The sequence below is a fragment of the Mytilus galloprovincialis genome, chromosome 8 (genome assembly GCF_965363235.1).
Source record: "Mytilus galloprovincialis chromosome 8, xbMytGall1.hap1.1, whole genome shotgun sequence".
Lineage (NCBI taxonomy): Eukaryota > Metazoa > Mollusca > Bivalvia > Mytilida > Mytilidae > Mytilus > Mytilus galloprovincialis.
In genome coordinates, this window is record NC_134845.1 from 2,474,600 (window position 1) to 2,493,972 (window position 19,373).

Below are 19,373 nucleotides of genomic sequence, written 5' to 3' on the forward strand. Positions count from 1 at the left end.
AAAACTAAAGAATAAACAACAGGAGCCCCAACAAAAAAGTCGGCATTTAGTTTCGAAAATGAAAATTAAGTATTCCAAAGACTGCAAAAAGGCATTCAAAATTTAATCAGACCATGTTTGAATTTTAAAGTTTTATGTTTTGAGTTTTTAAAAAATAAATTTGGTTAAAATATGACTTTTGAAGTGACAAAAAATGTCGAGTGTTTGCCTTGAATCAATCGTTTTGATAAAAAAAAAAATAAAACTCTGCAAATTTTAGAGCTTTTGGTCAATTATTCTTCTTGGTCGGATGTATCTGTTTTCATTATATATGGGAAATACATTGCCTCCTATCGTTTCTTTTGTTGACTAGTATACAAAATATCGAGTATAGTTTTGTTTTACAATGACACATTAAAACATTCAAAAAGCGGTATACTCTAGCTACTGTTGCCTTTATTTACAAAAAAACAGGTTGAAACGTTACAGCTCACACCTAAAATATATACTGCTTATGTATTTATCATTATTGCTTTTAAACAAATTGAAAGCAATGATAGGTGAACGTTGATCATTCAATGGTCTTATTTTAATTTGCTTTCCTGCATTTATCTCTCTTCTTGGGATTTGACAGTCTATGATTTTGCTTGCATTTGTAGACCTATTTTCAGAGGCTTGGAAATTTGTGTACTAAATATATTCCGGAACCATTGTTTCTTTTTGGTTCATCGACCAAGCTTTTTGTACAACGTTTTGAAGATAATTCTCTCGTATTTTGTGTGGACTCATCCACTGAATGGCAATTACCATACAAATCGACTTCTGTCATAGATTGACATTCACTTGAGTATTCTTCTTTTGATAGATCGGTAGGATCTCGCTCAATATATGAACTACTGTTTACATCTAGGTCGCTGATTGTCGAAAATATGTTTTCCACGTCATTGGTATGTTCACTTCTTCTGTCGCACTTCAATTTGTCTTCTTCAATCGAATCATAGGCATTACTTTCATTGTCAAATTGAACATTTGTTCGATCAGAAGAAACTTGGCTATGTTGAGTTCGGCGGTATCTCGATTTGTTTAAGTTATCAACTTTCTTTTTGTTTTTCAAACAACGTGAAGCTAATGCAAATATTGCGGCAATGCTACCTACACATATCGAATAAATAACAATTTCATCTTTCAGAAATACCACATCTGAAACGAAAAGGGTTTGGTAAAGTGTGAATGTTTTAAGTACAATGTAAGTTCCTATAATTCGATATATAATTCTAAACATACAAATTTTTGTAATAGCATAAAGTTTGCATTAATTCTCAATTTTATGCATTAATAACGGGTAAATATGAAACGGTCGATCATTGTCGTATAAACGTTTTGGGGACATATGAAGCGGCCCTTTTTTGTTTTATCTGCTTTGATTTTGGTATTGGATTTTAAATGAGCGTGATTGCACAGTCATTTTCTACCCAGTAAGCAAGCAATATAACTGAATTATTTTTTATATTAATATGTTATATTTTCTTGTAAATACTAATTGTTGATAGACATTTTTCATGCATTGTATGGCGATGACCATTCAAATTTTGAGTATATTTACTTAATTTGTGTTCCATTCAAAAGCAAACATATATTTATAAAATACTTCTCTTATATAGGAAAATGGTGCAAGAAAAACGAAAAGTGTATGTACCATTTTTTAAACTATTAGGGGTTGTCAAAACGTGTGTTGATTCCGTTGTGTCTGTGGCTTCCCATTTTTCTGAAACATATAATTTCGCCAATGCAGTTGTCATAAAGAATAATTGTCACTTGGTTTTTTCAAATACATGTGTTTAAGATATTTTGTGTATATATAGGTTGTCAAAATATTTGCTTTTATCGAAAGGTACCATGCTGATAATTAAGTCGACCAGACGAAATTTTCGTCTACATCATATTTCGGGTCCCCAATGCTCTTCAACTGTGTACTTGTTTGCCTTGGCTTTTACTTTTTTCATCTGAGCGTTAATGATGAGTCTTATGTTAGACGGAACTCTCGTCTGATGTATAAACTCAAATACCACATGAAAATAATTTACTTTTTGGGGAATACTGAGAATTGTTTACCCTAGGAGGACACTTTGAAATTTCTTTCTTCATTTTTTTTGGCTTTTCTAAACATGGTTTATAAGCGTCAATTATGATTTTATTTAAACGACAAGCGCGTCTGATGGACACAATTGTTTGCTTAGTGTACATGATGAATCTCAATACCTCATTTGGTACTAATAAGACCCTATCACTAACATCAGGTTTTGTGTTTTCGGTTAAATGTATTGATAGCTTGATAGGTTCAAATTGTCAAACATGTTGGCTCATGTTTGGATTTTTTAGTGAAAAGAAAAATACAGAACTCAAGGGAAAGTTAAAACGGAAAGTCCGTAATCTAATGGCATAAACAAATTAAAAGAATAACAGTTGTTCTATTTCTGAATTCTGTATATAGATGTGGTCGAACAAACATTGTTTTACAACCAACTAAACATCTCACTTGTTTGACAGTTGCATAAAATTTCACTACACTGATAGCGATGTGTGTATATAACAGACGGACAATTTCTGCTAAGACACTGTTGTCGTTTTATAAATTCTGAGTTGAAGCTGCAAGCTCCTGTATACCGATTTCATTGGGGAATATTTATCTCATACGGGTAGTAAAAATTTGATGCGTCTATCGAGGAAATGATTATAACAAAATGGTGCTAGCCTTTCTGCATCTGTATAGATACAAGGAAATCCCTCCGTCAACAGAACACTTCGTTGGAATTTATAAACATTAATTTTTCGTAATTCGATATGTACACCCAAAACTGAAGCAAAAAGATATATAAGTATATACGCCCCTTTGGTCCACTTTGGGTACTCTGGTCGGTTAGTTGTTTTTCCGCATTACAAAATAAACACCACACATTTACGTATACTACCATTTTGTATTAAGAAAGGTTAAATGTGTATTGTTTTATGTTGTATACTCTGTATCGCTTTTTAAAGCCGCGCAATGCATTTTAAGATACATGCAATTAAAAACATCCAAGATCAACACTTTACGCTGTAACAGTAACTCAAAAACATGACTTATAAATATTTCTTAAATCATTTGATTGTTACTTGAATATTTAAAAAAAAATATATATTAATGAATTTATTTCTGCTACAACATATTTGTTTGAACCATTACGACGGTTATGACGATGGTTAAGTTTAAATAATTTCAGTTTATATTTAACAGTATACCTAATGTGTCAAATTCCCATTGATTATACTATAGTGATAAACGTTAAAAATAATTATATAAAGGTGTGTTTCTACATGAAACAAAAATGCATGTACCAATTCAGGAACATGACAGTTGTAATCAATTCGTTTGATGTGTTTGAGCTTTTGAATTTGACATTTGATAAAGGAGTTTTCGTTTTGATTTTTTCCTCGTTCAGTATTTTGTTATTTGTCTTTGGACTCGTATGCATTGTCGTCACATTATGTGTTTGGAATGGTTTTCCATATAGATGTAACAGTTTTGAATCCTCGGTCTCTATCTTTTTAACAATCATGAAATGCATTTTATTTGTAATCATACGTATTCCGCAGCCTACACAGGTAAAATAGCTACGGACGTTTTACGTCCGTAAAAAATCCGTAAAACGTCCGTATTATACGGCACGTCTACGGACGAATAGTACCACGGACGTAAAACGTCCGTTGCTTCCCATCCGTAAAACGTCCGTTAAACGTCCGTAATACAGATATTTAGTACCACGTCCGTATTACGGACGTTTAGTACCACGGACGTAATACAGATGTTTTGTACCACGGACGTATAACGTCTATTATAATTATGCATTATAATATATATATATTATAGTATATAACACACTTATTGTAGTACATATAACACACTTATTATAGTGTATAGTATAGTTTGATTTTTATGTAACAGTTGCATTGTATTGCTGAAACTTTTGATGGAACTGTCAATGATAAAATGCTATACTTTTTTTTAAGGTGATGATACTTTTTATTTGCATTTCCTTATATCATGTATATAGTATCCTAGTGTTCTATCTAAAAAAAATATTCTGATGCAATACACATACAAGGATTTTGTCCAAGAACTTTCTGTCATACAGTGACTTGTTGTTTAACAAGTTGAATATTGATGATATCTTTTTAAACATTTTACATGATATTTCAAGAGTAAATCAACAATAATCAGAAGTATTTCAGTGGTGGTCTTTGGTTCATATTTTGCTTTCATGTATTAACTTGATAAAACAAGGCTCTTAGTTTTCTCTATTTGTCATGTCCAAACCCTTTCACAACACACTATATAGTTCATTTTTTTCATTGTTGGAGGACATATGGATACCTATAATAGCTCACTATCACATCATGTGAACTCTGGTGGATATTTTTCTCATTGGCAATTCAACCAAATGTCCTTACTTTTATAAGTCCTTTTAATTATATATCAAGAGTAATTGATCTCAAGAGTATAAATTGAGAATACTGTAATGTTTCCTTTTTACAGTTTTGAATGTATCCTTTTTCTTCAAACTTTCTTAGAACAAACATAATCTTCAATCTTCTTCAAAGTTCAAAACTTTATTTCCAAGGATTTATATTCACATTATAATTTCTCTACTTTCCAAGTCTATGAATGTCAAAATAAATGTCTTCTTTGTAAATTTAAACGTTCTATTTTTTGTAAAATTCCCAAGTTTGTGAGGTAGTCTTCTGTGTCCTGTATTCATGGTATTGGTTATTCTTCACCATGTTCACTGTGATGGTAACTGAAATAAAATATTCATAAAGAATATAAATCTAACTTCCATGAATTACATAAGCTAATTGTTATATGTTTGCAAATTCATTCTGTTAATGCAAAATCATTAACTGGTCGGTTTTTTTGTTGCTTATTTGAATGTCCAGTGGCAAATATTTTATGTTTTCTAAATAACAACGTTTACTTATCAAAACATAATATTGGCCAGTCTGACTAGGTAAGTTTGTAATGTAAATGCTATGATAGTCTGAATTTCTGACATCTCAAGTGTGTGTGTATGGAGCAGAAGGAGGCGAGCAGAGTAAGGCTTAATGCATGCATTGAATCAGAAAGTGAGAAAAATAAGCAACACTGTACATGTACAATTAAACTTGAAACAGTTTTAGGTAGATAACATAAAATTATTTAAATTAACTGCAATTCTACAGATGAACTTACTTTGATATCAGGTCTGTTTTGCAGGGCATTCACACCTACATGACATACATGTTCACCAGTAATATCAATCCTTGCCAATAATGTCTATATATATATATAAATTAATCAAGAAGTCCAGACAAAAACTATATGTAGTATGAACCGATGCTCACTAATTTATACCTTTCCTATATACTTTTACTTTTAAGTAAATTGAAACAAAATGTAAGCTAACAACAGAAAGAAGATCAAGTTTAAGCTTATAAAAAAATCCTATATACATGTATGTGCAGATTTTAATAAAAGAACAACCTTTCAATGTACCTTGGCAATTGATAAACTTCAATTGAATCATAATTTCCTGTCAATATGCACATCTACATAGTATGTCCTTATTATCTACTAAGTTTCATGAAATTCTGTTGTGTGGATTCAGAGGAGTTGCAATGACAAACTGTTGAAGTAGTAATAAAGCAAATAAGTTCAAAGGGGCATAACTCCTAGAAAAAAAATGAATTGTAATTTCCTGTTGATATGCACATCTACATAGTATGTCCTTATTATCTACAAAGTTTCATGAAATTCTGTTGTGTGGATTCAGGAGAGTTGCAATAACAAACTGTTGAAGTAGTACATTAAAGCAAATAAGTTCAAAGGGGCTTAACTCCTAAAAAAAAAAAATTGAATCATAATTTCCTGTCGATATGCACATCTACATTGTATGTCCTTATTATCTAAAAAGATTTCATGAAATTCTGTTGTGTGGTTTGAGAACAGTTGTGATGACAAGAAACAGGACTTGACGTCAGACAGACAGGTCAAAAACATTATACCCCCAAAACTTTGTTGAGTGGGACATAAAAATGCTGAATATCATGAAACTTAGTTAAATTGTTCATATTTTTTGTTGTAAGCTCCCATTTGATTTTTATAAATTTAAGTTTGTCAGTTTCTGAGTTATAAGATTTTCTTCATACATGTCATAAGAAAAGGGGTGACTTTCAAGTTTTTGGAAATACATGTATCCTTAAAATTTCGTTAAACTTTGATGACCGATTTATAGCTATTGAGAAAACCTCCTTTTAGTTTTCTTTTTATAAATTTCTGATATACATGTGACATTGAGAAATTATTGTTTGTTTGCAGTCTGACAACAGATTAACCAATTATTGCGCAACAGCCCAGTGTTTATATCAGTGTTTTCTAATTTCTGGGTAGTCTAGTAGTCCAAATTATTATGACGTCTTGAAAGGCTATTATAATATTATTTTTTGGACGCTTTACTCTAATGTACAGTAAGGCGTCAAATAAAAAAAATGTAATAGCCTTTCAAGAAGTCATAATTATTTGAACTAGGTAGTCTAGATAAGTACAAATTTATGTAAATAAGGGCAAATTTGCAGACTTTTATTTTTTATATAAATTAAATATTAATTATATTCATTTGGATTTTACCCAAGTCATGCAAGTTGGGCAAGGCCATTCTTTGCAGGAGTATATTTTACAGAGTTTAACCATTTTTATATAAAGTAGGGCAATTTTTTTTTTTAAAGCAGGACGAGTTGGTAAGGAAGCCACCACTTGACTTTTATGGGGTGGGGGCTACGATAAAAATGTTATCCTGCATTTTTTTTTAAAAGTTGACAGAACTCCAGTTCCGCATATTTTTCAAATAACATCCAAGCACCCCCCACACAGGCACTTGTCTCAGAAAAAAAAATCCTATATATATGTATTAAATATGTATTATATTAAGGTATATAGGGAATTTTTTTTCTGAGACAAGTGCCTGTGACATGGTGACCCCCCCCACCTCCAATAAAACTCACGTGGTAGCTCCCTTAACAAGAGTGGGACATTTTTAGAAAGGGAGACGTGTTGTTAAAAAAGTAGGCCGTTTTGGCAGTGGGTCGAGTTGACTTGCGTCCGTTCTTGCCAATCTTCTGATCTTTGTCAGACTGATTTTCGGGTTTGCATGCGATGAAATTTATAAATTCAAATGTTTTTTCGTGAAAAGTATACCACTAACATCTTCTTAAATATTTGCATGATAATATTTACCTTTCGGTGCGCTTTCCAAGTACAAAATAGCGGGTATGTAAATAATCCATCAAAAAGACACACAACTTTCTTGTTTAAAACCCGGTTTCTTCAAGTTAATCGACAAGCAAACCATTTCAATTTATCTGTTTATAATAACTTGTTGATCCAACAGTTTTGAAAAACCAGAGGTCCTCGTATTATCTATCAGACTAGTATACATCTTTCCATTCTTTTTAACTGTAAAACATGAATTTAGCAGCCGACGAGCGTCCATGGATGAGTTGCGTCATAGTGTAAAAAACGGCAACGGTGATTTTTCCGGGTTTTCGTATTCCATTTGTCAAGCTTTCGAGAATACACTATACGATCATTTACGTATATGAATGAGAGCTAGTCCGGAACCCGGTCTGGAATCAAGAATGGGGATTTAAGTATTGAAAATAAATACAAAAAAGTTCAGAAGTGGTACACTGAGTATTTTAAAATAGGCCTCTGTTATAAACAAGGATTTGTCTACAAATCAGTCACGGCCGCTTTATATAAAACTATGAAGAAATGAATCGGAGACATAGGCCTACATGACATTATCATACATCAGTGGCGGATCCAGGGGGGTTGGACCCCCCCTTTTTGGGACGATCAATGTATTTGCAGGGGGACATAGTTAGAACCCCCCTACCCCCCCTTTTGTAGCCGTCCCGCCGGCTAGACCACACGACCACCTGGGCCTCACAATGAATAAAGTTTTCGGTGGCCGTGTGTTACCTTTCCTCGTCAGTTTTAATCTAGCGTCGTACTACATTACATGATATATAAGCCATGGAGATGTTATTGTTCAGTACAAATTAATGCAAGATACAGTCACAGAAATTATTATATGTATAAGAACGTCTAAGTCAGTGACAACTCTACAACAGATTTATCCATCGGATCACCAGCAATGATGGTGATACATGGCTGTGTATATATATATAGTACAATCTTTATGAATTTGGTATGATATATATGTCTGTATGTTTGTCATGATGTTTGTGTATAACCAATGTGTATTGTCTTGGTATCAATCCTATGATTCTGGATTTCAAACCAATAAAAATTACTGACTTACTTACTATACACATCCTAGCTTAAATCAGAGAAGAATTAAAGTCTTGGACACTTATTATGGGCGGGGGAGGAAGGGGGGGGGGGGGGGTAACTTATGTATTCATTTAAGTGCAATCAAAATTTTACCAATCGGACAGACCTTCAGTTAAAAATTCGTGTCAAGCTCTTTTGTAATCATGATTATTAGGAAACATCTTATAAGTTTTTCTACTGTCTCCTTGATTTACTCGATACAATTAAGATTCTAATCAGGCGCGTAGCAACCCGTTCGCAAAAACGCAGTTGCGTACACATCGAAAATTTCACAAAAATAAAAATATGGTAAATCTAGTAAGAATAAAACTAAAGTAATGAAGTTAAAAAAATAAACAAATATGTTAATGATCACTTTGTAGCTATATTCCGTTCCGAAAACTAGTCTCCCCTTTTCGTTTACGAAAGCAGCATCGTGATTTTGTTGCTGATGCAAACAATTTATAATGGTTGAGTCCTCCGGAAAACACAATTGTCACGTCTTCTATGCCTCTTTACCCTGACATCTTTTCTGAAGGTTCCAAAATAACTGATGAAATAACATTTATACCCGGGAATCTTTCAGATATTTAATGTACTTGCATGTATGCCGGTCTCGACGGGCCGGCAACGGCAGAGCGGTCTTTTAGTACCATGAGAAGACTGAAAACCTACTTTAGAAATACAATAAAAAAGGATCGTTTATCTGGACTCGGTCTTTTGAACATATACCGAAAAAAAAAAAATAATAAAGCAGACACGGTTTTGGACATCTTTGTTAGAAAAAAAAGAAAGGAAATGGGCATTGATTTTTCAGAATTAACTTTGAGAGAGAAACAAAAGCTGAAAAACACTGCTTGTTCACTCATAAAATAAAACATAAAGATATGTGAATTTTTATTTATGTAAGTAAGTAAGTAAGTAATGACTTTATTTACAGAGGGTGACTCAATTAGCTTTCGCTAATATACCTTGAGGCCCTATGTATTTTCTCAATAAAAAAAATACCATTTAAGATGCACAGTGTTGGCTATGAATTAGTTTGTTTTCTAATTTAAAGTGGGTTCAGCAGCATAAAATTCAACAGCATAAAATATACCTAAACAAGCAATTTTAACCCACTACACATAAGAAAAAAAAAAGCCGACAGTACGGGTTTCTTTGATTATTATTTCCAAAGTTGACTTGTTTCTCCTGAAAGTGAGATTTCTGTGAGGTTATTTTAAGTTCTCGAAAATTGTGAGATGCAGGAGTTTGCACCATTTACCCCCAGAGCTTCTAGGGGCCTTGAGCGGCCCCAGACCCTCTGCCGTATGACTCTCTTTTCCGGCATTGCGTACACATTAAAATTACCTAGATACGCCCCTGCTAATAATAGCCAGTGCTACATTATCAGCCTGATAGATCCTTGAAATGGCTAAATTTTGGACTTGACAATATATTTTGTTTTATAATTCTCCTCCTATATTCAACGTTAAGCTCACAAGATCTTGTGGACGACATCAAAAGTTCAATGTGGAATAAACAAACTAAACACACCCCTAAACTATTTGATTTAATTTTTTTTATCCTACATTGATCTTTTAATGTCGTCAGTGTGTCACTTATGTTATCATGTTTGTCAATATGTCGAATCAAGTCAAAATTGTTCTTACTAAATTTGCAATTGAGATGTAGGTTGCCAAATTTTGAGAAGCCACGAGAAGTTCCGAACTGTTCGCTAGCACATGGCATGACTAGTGGGGCCTGTTTTTTTAACAGTCAGTGCCCCCCCCCCCCCCCATCCCTTTATACAAATTTCTGGATCAGTCAGTTTATGTTTAATGGTAAGTTTAAAGGGACTTTAAATATTGATATTTTTATCTTTTATTCTCTGTCTTATCTCGTTTGATTGTATTTTTTGTTACAAATTAATGTAATTGGTATCCTCTTTCCAATTTCATCGTTAACAATAGACCTACAGCAAAAGGCCCTGTACTTTAATTTTCTGTCTTGCCTAAAAATACTTTAAATAGTACCCCTTTCTTCCCATAGTCCCACAATAAAATAGAAGCTTAGCAGGTAATTTGCTCTTATTCCACACCAAAGGAGGATAAATGTATGATAACATTTTTTAAATGTTACCGGCATTATTCTACATACATTGATTCTGAGACTACTTTAACATATACATTCTAAGGGCTTTAATATATTAAAGGGCGGGTACAAAATGTATAAGGGACGAAGGAACACCATGTGACTATTGCATTGGTTGTTGTGATTAAAACATGATAAGAGTGTTTCCTTCCCCCTGCATCTTATGATCCTCATTGAACAGTAGAAACTACTTCAGACATTAAACAATCTGAAACTTTTCAGGTACTTTCTATATGCTCATGTGCAATTTCTTGTTAGCATAGTTTTGTACTTGGACAGATAATCAGAATGATCAACAATCAAGTATAATAGACAACAGTCAGGTCTATTGCCATTGGTGAAACCTGGTATGAGGTAATTTTAATTCAGCCTTGTACATATATTCAGGGGCGGATGCAGGAATTTTCGAAAGCTAACGACCGCGAGAGCCGCAGCACAGCTGAGGCAGTCCACGCGACGGTTTCATAATTAGCTCATGGAATATTTCAAAAGGTTTATTGAGAAAACTAAAAGATAAAGAATTCCTACAGATTGTAAACAAATTTGATATATTGTGTTTAAATGAATGTTGGGTAAAATGTCCAGATGAATTCGACTTATTGGGTTATGAAAAAGAATACATAGTCAGGAAAAAATGTAACGGGGGAGGTGTTATTGTGTTTTATAAAAAATGGTTAAACCCTTTCATTACATTTGTAAAGAGCTGTGTTGATTGTATGATTTGGTTCAAAGTTGATAAAAGTATTTTGTGTGATAATACCGATTTATATATTTGTTCTATATATATGCCTCCATATAAAAATGTGTACTATCGTAAATATGACATAGATGTATTTGATAACTTACAAGAACATATAGAAATGTACAGTAACATTGGTAATGTGGCCGTTATAGGTGATCTAAACGGTCGTGTAGGTCAAGAACCCGACAACATAACAGGTGATGTTATAGACAAACAATTGCAAGACAACATTTCTTTCATTAATTATGTAAATGATGATGTATTTTTAAACAGACACTCGGAAGATATCAAACCACCTAATAATTTTGGCCAACGCATCTTGCAGTTATGTAAAAACTCTGGGCTACGTATTTGTAATGGAAGATTTGGTAAAGAAAGTCAGAAAATAACATTTAACAATAAGAATGGGTGTAGTGTAATAGACTATATGTTAATTTCACAGAATATTATGTTCAATGTTATTAATAGTTTTTCTGTGGGATCGTTTAATCATTTCTCTTGTCATGCACCACTAGAAGTTGATTTTAATCTTACTGATAATGTTGTTAATAAAGACCAGTGTAATTGTATTAACCATGTTTGTGATATTTTTAAATGGAACGAGGGGTGCGAAGATCAAATCAGAGACAGTTTATTGTTGAACGCTCAACAATTTGAACACTTACTCACAAATATAGACGAAATTAGCGATATTGATTGTTGCGTGGAAGAATTGAATAAACTTTTGAAAGATATATTCGAGCAATACACAAAGTCAGAAGTGAAATACAAAAAACATTGTGACTCCTGCCCTACAAGTAGTAAAACACGTGACCAAAAAGATGATAAACCGTGGTTTACAGACGAATGTAAAAGTTTATACAGAGACTATTTACGAGCTATGATGGATTTTAATAGATACCGGTCGAATGAAAATAAACTACTTTTTAATTTAGCCAAACAAAGATACAAACGATTGGAAAATCAACTGAAAAGACAATATAAAAACCAACAGGGGGATATGTTATCTAAATTACGTAAAAATAACCCTAAACGATTTTACAGGAAATTTAAAAAGTGCAAAAAAACTATTACCCATACGCTTACTGTAGAAGAATTTGAAAAACATTTTAAAAACCTGATTTCAAAAGATGTCACCACAGAGGATCAGCAAAGTGATTCAATTCCAGAGGTCGTATATGAAGAATTAGACTCTCCTTTCACAGACTTGGAACTTGACACTTCTATTAAATATTTAAAACGTGATAAATCCACTGGATATGACAATATCATGAACGAATATATATTAACGAGCAGAAACTTTATCAAACCAGTATTGTGTAAGCTGTTTAACCGTATATTGAGTGCTGGCGATTTTCCAGAAATATGGGTAAATAACATTATAATACCAGTTTTCAAAAAAGGACCAGTAGATGACCCTGGCAACTATCGTGGTATATCTCTCGTATCACATGTGGGTAAACTGTTCACATCAATTATTAACACCAGGCTTACCAAATGGAGCGAAAAACACAATATAATAACCGATGCACAGTTTGGATTTAAACCGGGTTATGGAACAACTGACGCCATCTTCGCACTCCATTCTCTTATTTCTAAGTCTTTGCGTAGTGGAAAACGATTTTATTGTTGTTTCATAGACTATAAAAAAGCATTTGATAGTGTGTCTCATTTCAAATTGTGGTTAAGATTAATCAGATGTGGTATAAGTGGAAACTTATTAACTGTTATTAAATCTATGTATGCAAAAATTAAATGTTGTATTAAACTGGAAGGAAATTTTTCAAATTTCTTCCAAAGTAATGTTGGTTTGATGCAAGGAGAATCATTATCTCCTTTTTTATATTCTTTGTATATTAATGACATTGAAAATGAACTTTTAAGTCAAGGTTGTCAGTCATATGAGTTAAAGATGCTCAATTTATATTTGCTAATGTATGCAGATGATACAGTTCTTTTTAGTGAAACTGTTGATGGTTTACAAAAGATGATAGACAGTGTAGACATATATTCTAGAGAGTATGATTTGGATATTAACTTGTCTAAAACCAAAATTGTTGTGTTTAGAAATAGAGGCCTCGTTAAAGCGACTGAAAAATGGTACTTAAATGATGTTGATATTGAATTATGTGATGAATTTACATATCTTGGTCTACTTTTTAAATACAATGGTAACTTTGTACATACACAGAAAATGTTAGCTAATCAGGGTAGAAAAGCATTATTTAGTTTATATAGTAAAATATATGATGATTGTTTTAACCATGAAACTATGTTATCTCTTTTTGACACATATGTATCTAGTATATTAAATTATAGTTGTGAAGTCTGGGGACATCACAAAGCCGAAAATATTGAGAAAGTTCACTTAAGTTTTTTAAAACGTATATTGAAAGTCAAAACAACTACTGTTAATTATATGGTATATAGTGAATTAGGTAGATATCCATTGTACATAGAGAGATATTGCAGAATGCTTAGATATTGGTTTAAATTATTGAAAACAGATAACTGTATTTTACAATCTTGCTACCAAGAAATGTTAGAAAGATCGATATTAAAACCTCGTGACAAACAAAATTGGGCATGTGAAATAAGAAACATAATATTTCGTTATGGTTGCCAAGATGTATGGTTACACCAAAATGTTATTAATGTTGATCATTTTTTGCTAGAAATTGTTAATAGAATGAAAGGTAGTTTTGTCAGTGAAATGAATGCTTTTTTCAATGAGTCATCAAAGTGTAATTTTTATAGATATATACACGATCCAGATACTCTACAATTTTACCTACAAAAACCTGTAAACTATGTGTTTAAGCCATATATTAGTAGATATAGATTGTCTGCACACTGCCTTAACATTGAAACTGGTAGATTTTGTAATATTGAAAGAGAAAACAGATTATGTAATATGTGTGATAAAAACATGATTGAAGATGAATACCATTATATTTTACAATGTGAGAAATATTCTGATATAAGGAAAACATATATAAAACCATTTTATTGGAAAAAACCATCTAGTTACAAACTTGTTCAATTATTGTCTGTTCATAACATCAAAGAGCTTAACAATCTAGGTAAATACCTTTATTTAGCTGATAAGATTCGTTATTCATAATATTATACTTATATTTCATTATTTATATTATTTGTTGTCATTCTCCGCCATTGATACAAACTGTTTGTAATTATAAAACATGTATGTAATTATTCACTGATGCTATTATATTTGTATATGTAAATTCTATAAGCTGTATTGCTTCTGAATAAAAGACTATTATTATTATTACAGATGTTTTACGGACGTTTATTACCACGGCCGTGAAACGTCCGTAGCTATTTTACCTGTGTATTAGGATAGAAACTATGAAATTGTCTTATCGGCTACATTAACAACTATGTTTTTTATACCAATATTTTAAATTAACTGCACTATGAGGAATGTCACAATAAAAACTTTAATAGTATCATAGTTTATTCGGTTCACAATAAGGATACAAAAGGCGGTACACCATTTAGGGAAAACAAGTATTAGTAATTCCGTCCTTGTGCATGCAATTGATGTATATTTAATTCATGAAAGGAAAGCGGCAATTATATGAAAAACAAATTAGCCAATATATTATTATTGTTAGTATGAAAATGATATCTTTCTGTCTACTTCCGTGTTATTGCTTTTTAAGCCTTATCCGGGATTATAAACTAATTAACCTGATATGACAGTTGTCCCATCAACACATCCATAGACAATATCACATCTGTAAAAGATAGAAATTAAAGATGGAATAGGGTCTACGTCAAAAAGACATCAACATAACGACAAAAAACAAAGAACTTCTTTTTCCTTAGTACAGTCAAGTTAGATTCTTTGTACTTTATTTGGCCTTTTTTGGATTCGAGCGTCACTGATGAGTCTTTTGCAGACAATACGCACGTCTGGCGTATATACTTAATTTGGTCCTGGTTTCTATGATGAGTTTATTTGTTAAACCTTGTATAATTGAATTGACACATAATATCGTAGTGTAGTACAGTGGTGTGTATGGCTAGTGAATATCGCTGCTAAAATGTGGTGATTAAAAAATATCATTATTAATATAAGAATATAATGAGTATGCTTCTCTTAATAAACTAGAGGCTCCAAAGAGCCTGTGTTGCTCACCTTGGTCTATGTGAATACTTAACAAAGGACACAGATGGATTCATGACAAAAATGTGTTTTGGAGATGGTGATGAGTTTGTAGATCTTACTTTACTGAACATTATTGCTGCTTACAATTATCTCCATCTATAATGAACTTGGCCCAGTAGTCACAGTGAAAAATGTTAGTAAAAATTTACAAATTTTATGAAAATTGTTAAAAATTTAATATAAAGTGCAATAACTCCTTATGGGGTCAATTGACCATTTTGGTCATGTTTTACTTATATTTTGGTCTTACTTTGCTGTACATTATTGCTGTTTACAGTTTATCTCTATCTTTGATAATATCTAAGATAATTATAACAAAAAACGGGACAATGTCTTTAAAATTACCAATTCAGGGACAGCAACTTAACAACAGTTTGTCCGATTCATCTGAAAATTTCAGGGCAAATAGATAAGGAGCCTGTAATTCAGTGGTTGTCGTTTGTTTATGTGTTACATTTTTGTTTCTCGTTCATTTTTTACATGAATAAGGCCGTTAGTTTTCTCGTTTGAATTGTTTTAAATTGTCTTATCGGGGTCTTTTATAGCTGACCATGCGGTATGGGGTTTGCTCATTGTTGAAGAAAATACGGTTACCTATAGTTGTTAATGTTTGTGTCATTTTGGTCATTTGTGGATAGTTGTCTCATTGGCAATAATACCACATCTTCTTTTTTTATATTTGACCTGATAAACAATTTAACCCTTTCAGATTTGTTCTAAATGCTTTGGTTTTTGAGATGTAAGCCAATAACTGCATTTTACCCCTATTTTCTATTTTTAGCCATGACAGCCATTTTGGTTGGTTGGCCGGGTCACCGGACACATTTTTCAAACTAGATACATGTACCTCAATTATGATTGTGGTGAAGTTTGGTTTAATTTGGCCCAGTAGTTTCAGAGGAGAAGAGGTTTGTAAAAAGTAACGACGACGACGGACACCGGACGATGGACGTCAGGTGATGAGAAAAGCTCACTTGGCCCTTTGGGCCAGGTAAGCTAAAAAAAGAACAGTCATCAAAAATGTAATGTTAACAAAGAATCGAACCATGTGAAGATATAGAAAACAAGAAACAAAGAAACAAAACACAAACACACTACCATTTTTGGAAAGTGTAATTAATAATACACACACGTTTTCAATAATTTACTTGCATAGGCTAGATACCTTTCGTTATGTTGACAGCTACAAACATCTCTGCATCTTCTTCCCCACAGTCCAAGTGAACATGGTTTGCAGGGAAATCCATCTTTCGAAATATAACCAATATCACATTCTATAAGAAATTTAATTAAACGGAATTGTTATTAAATAAACTCATCATTGATACCAGGATTAAAATGTTATATTTACGCCAGACGCACGTTTCGTCTACAAAAGACTCATCAGTGGGCGCTCGAATAAAAAAACGTTTGAATAAAATGACAAATAGAGTACGAAGTTGAAGAGCTTTGAGGACCAACAATTCCTAAAAGTTCTGCCAAATACAGTTAAGGTTATCTATTCCTGAGGTAGAAAATCCTTTTTTTTTTTAAATTCATAGTTGTAGTTTTGTTACCAGTTAATTTATAAATATGAACATATCAATGATAACTCAAGTCAACACAGAAGTGCTGACTAGTAGGCTGGTGATACCCTCGGAGAAATGAATTTCAACCAGCAGTGGCATATACAGTAGACCTATATCAAAAGAATTCGGAGAAAGTAATAGAAACCTCAATATTTTATACTGTTATCGGATTTTTCAATGGGAAACATGATATGCCCTCCCGAAGAACATGAGATCCCTCGCTTTTGCTTGGGTTGGTGTTGCTTAGTCTTTAGTTTTCTATGTTGAATTTTGTGTACTGTTGTTTATCTGGTTTTCTCTGTCTTTTGTTGAAGCTATGACATTGTCAGTTTGTTTTCCACTTATGATTTTGAATTATCCTCTGGTATCTTTTGCCTTCCTTTTAAACAAATAGAGTTGGCCTTACGGTCTGCATCAACGAGCCTACTCCATACAGACAGTAACCAACACAAGACCTCTTAAAGAAAAAAAACTCCAAATCCTTAAGGTACATACTTATCATGTTTGTGCTACATAATTTATAATTAAAAAAGATGACAATCACCGACTTAATCCTATAAACAGCCTACGTGTTTTAAACAGTAAATACATAATACTCACAATGTCATAGCTTAAACAAAAGACAGAGAAAACCAGATAAACAACAGTACACGAAATACAACATAGAAAACTAAAGACTAAGTAACACGAACCCATGCAAAAGGCAGGGATCTCATGTTTCACATTGAAAATGTTGGGTGTATAATTACATGTTTTTTTTTGTCTCATGGTTTTCTACTTTGAATCAATATAATGAGTTAATATAAAAAAGATGGTACAAAAGCCAATGAGATAACAATTGTTTGCACCTGTCCTAAGTCAGGAATCTGATGTTTATTGGTTGGCGTCTGTTTATGTGGTTCATGATCATGTGGTTTGTTTATATAGATTAGACCGTTGGTTTTCCCGTTTGAATGGTTTTACACTAGCAATTTTGGGGCTTTTTATAGCTTGTTGTACGGTGTGGGCCAAGGCTCCGTGTTGAAGGCCGTACTTTAACCTATAATGGTTTACTTTTAAAATTATTACTTGGATGGAGAATTGTCTCATTGGCACTCACACCACATCTTCCTATATCTATTCATGAGTGATCGTTTTTTTGTAAAATATATATTATACCGTTGGTTTAACCGTTTGATTGGTTATTCACTAGTGATTTTGTGACACTTTATAGCTTGTTGTTCGGGGTGAACAAAAGATCCGTGTTGAATGCATTACCTTGACCTTCTTTGATATCCGTCTCTTAGGTTCCCATGTTTTAGGTAAATGTACTGTTAAGAGGAAAACGTTTCGAAAATATTTTCCGCACTTTATATTTATATCAAATTATAAAATCTACATACCTACGCATTCTCCAGATATCTCCTCGTGATTATTACAACAAAACCATGACCCACTTGCACCATTGCTTTACAAAATGAGACCAAAAACGATTATTTTAAACGAATCGTAATGAGTTTTAATGTAATTTTACACATTGTTATACCAAATCATATCATGTCAATAATACAATAAGCATGATCAGAACTTAATCAAAGATTGTTGATGTTTTGTTTTTCATATTCCATAAGTTCCAAGTTAATGTACTTGATATATTTATTTATATATATAAATGTGATAGATTTACAAATGTTATCACGCTCCGTTGTAAAAAGTGGCTACAAATAATAACACTTGGCTTTTCATTCTTCTTAAATAAATGTTAACTTTGTGTAAAACCAACATTAAACAGTAGTGTTTTTTAAGTAAAACTACTGTTTGATGTTCTTGTCATTTAATATTTCGACACACCTACGACAATGTAATTTCAACTGTAACTAAATTTCATTGTTCCAACATATGATTTTAAACATTGGTTATCATAAAGCCTCGACTTAATATGTATTTTTTATACAAAAGATATGCAGATTACCTTAAACCCTTGTAACATTTTTCACTCTGAACAAAGCCTAAAATCCAAACACAAACATATATCATCATGTTCAAGATTAAAATGATACAACATCATAACAAAAGGGAATAATTTCCGTGATTCTATAAATATACATTTATATTTGTCAGGCAATATATGCATCAAGCACAAGTAGGTCCGCTATAATTTAATTCAATTGGAATTTTTTATGAAAAAGAGCATACTCGATCACCTTTTAAATCGATTATTTCGAACTTGGTTTTCTTTGTTGACCAATAATTTGTAGTCAAAACTTTCTAGACTAGGAACGGAATAATAAATACAACTGCCTATTATATGTAACGGTACGTAAATTTGGACATTGTCTTCTAATAAAATGCTTTTTAACTGAC

The 19,373-nt window shown here is 32.4% G+C and overlaps 1 long non-coding RNA gene across 1 annotated transcript; it reads right to left on the reverse strand.

Moving 5' to 3' along the window:
* Window positions 1-421: 421 nt before the first annotated feature.
* On the reverse strand, window positions 422-19,052 carry LOC143043069 (uncharacterized). The gene is made up of 6 exons (XR_012968173.1): window positions 18,982-19,052; window positions 18,413-18,477; window positions 16,628-16,736; window positions 14,982-15,028; window positions 1,676-1,744; window positions 422-1,179 (listed from the first exon to the last, which is right to left on the reverse strand). It is a non-coding gene; the product is annotated as an uncharacterized LOC143043069 (long non-coding RNA).
* Window positions 19,053-19,373: the final 321 nt, after the last annotated feature.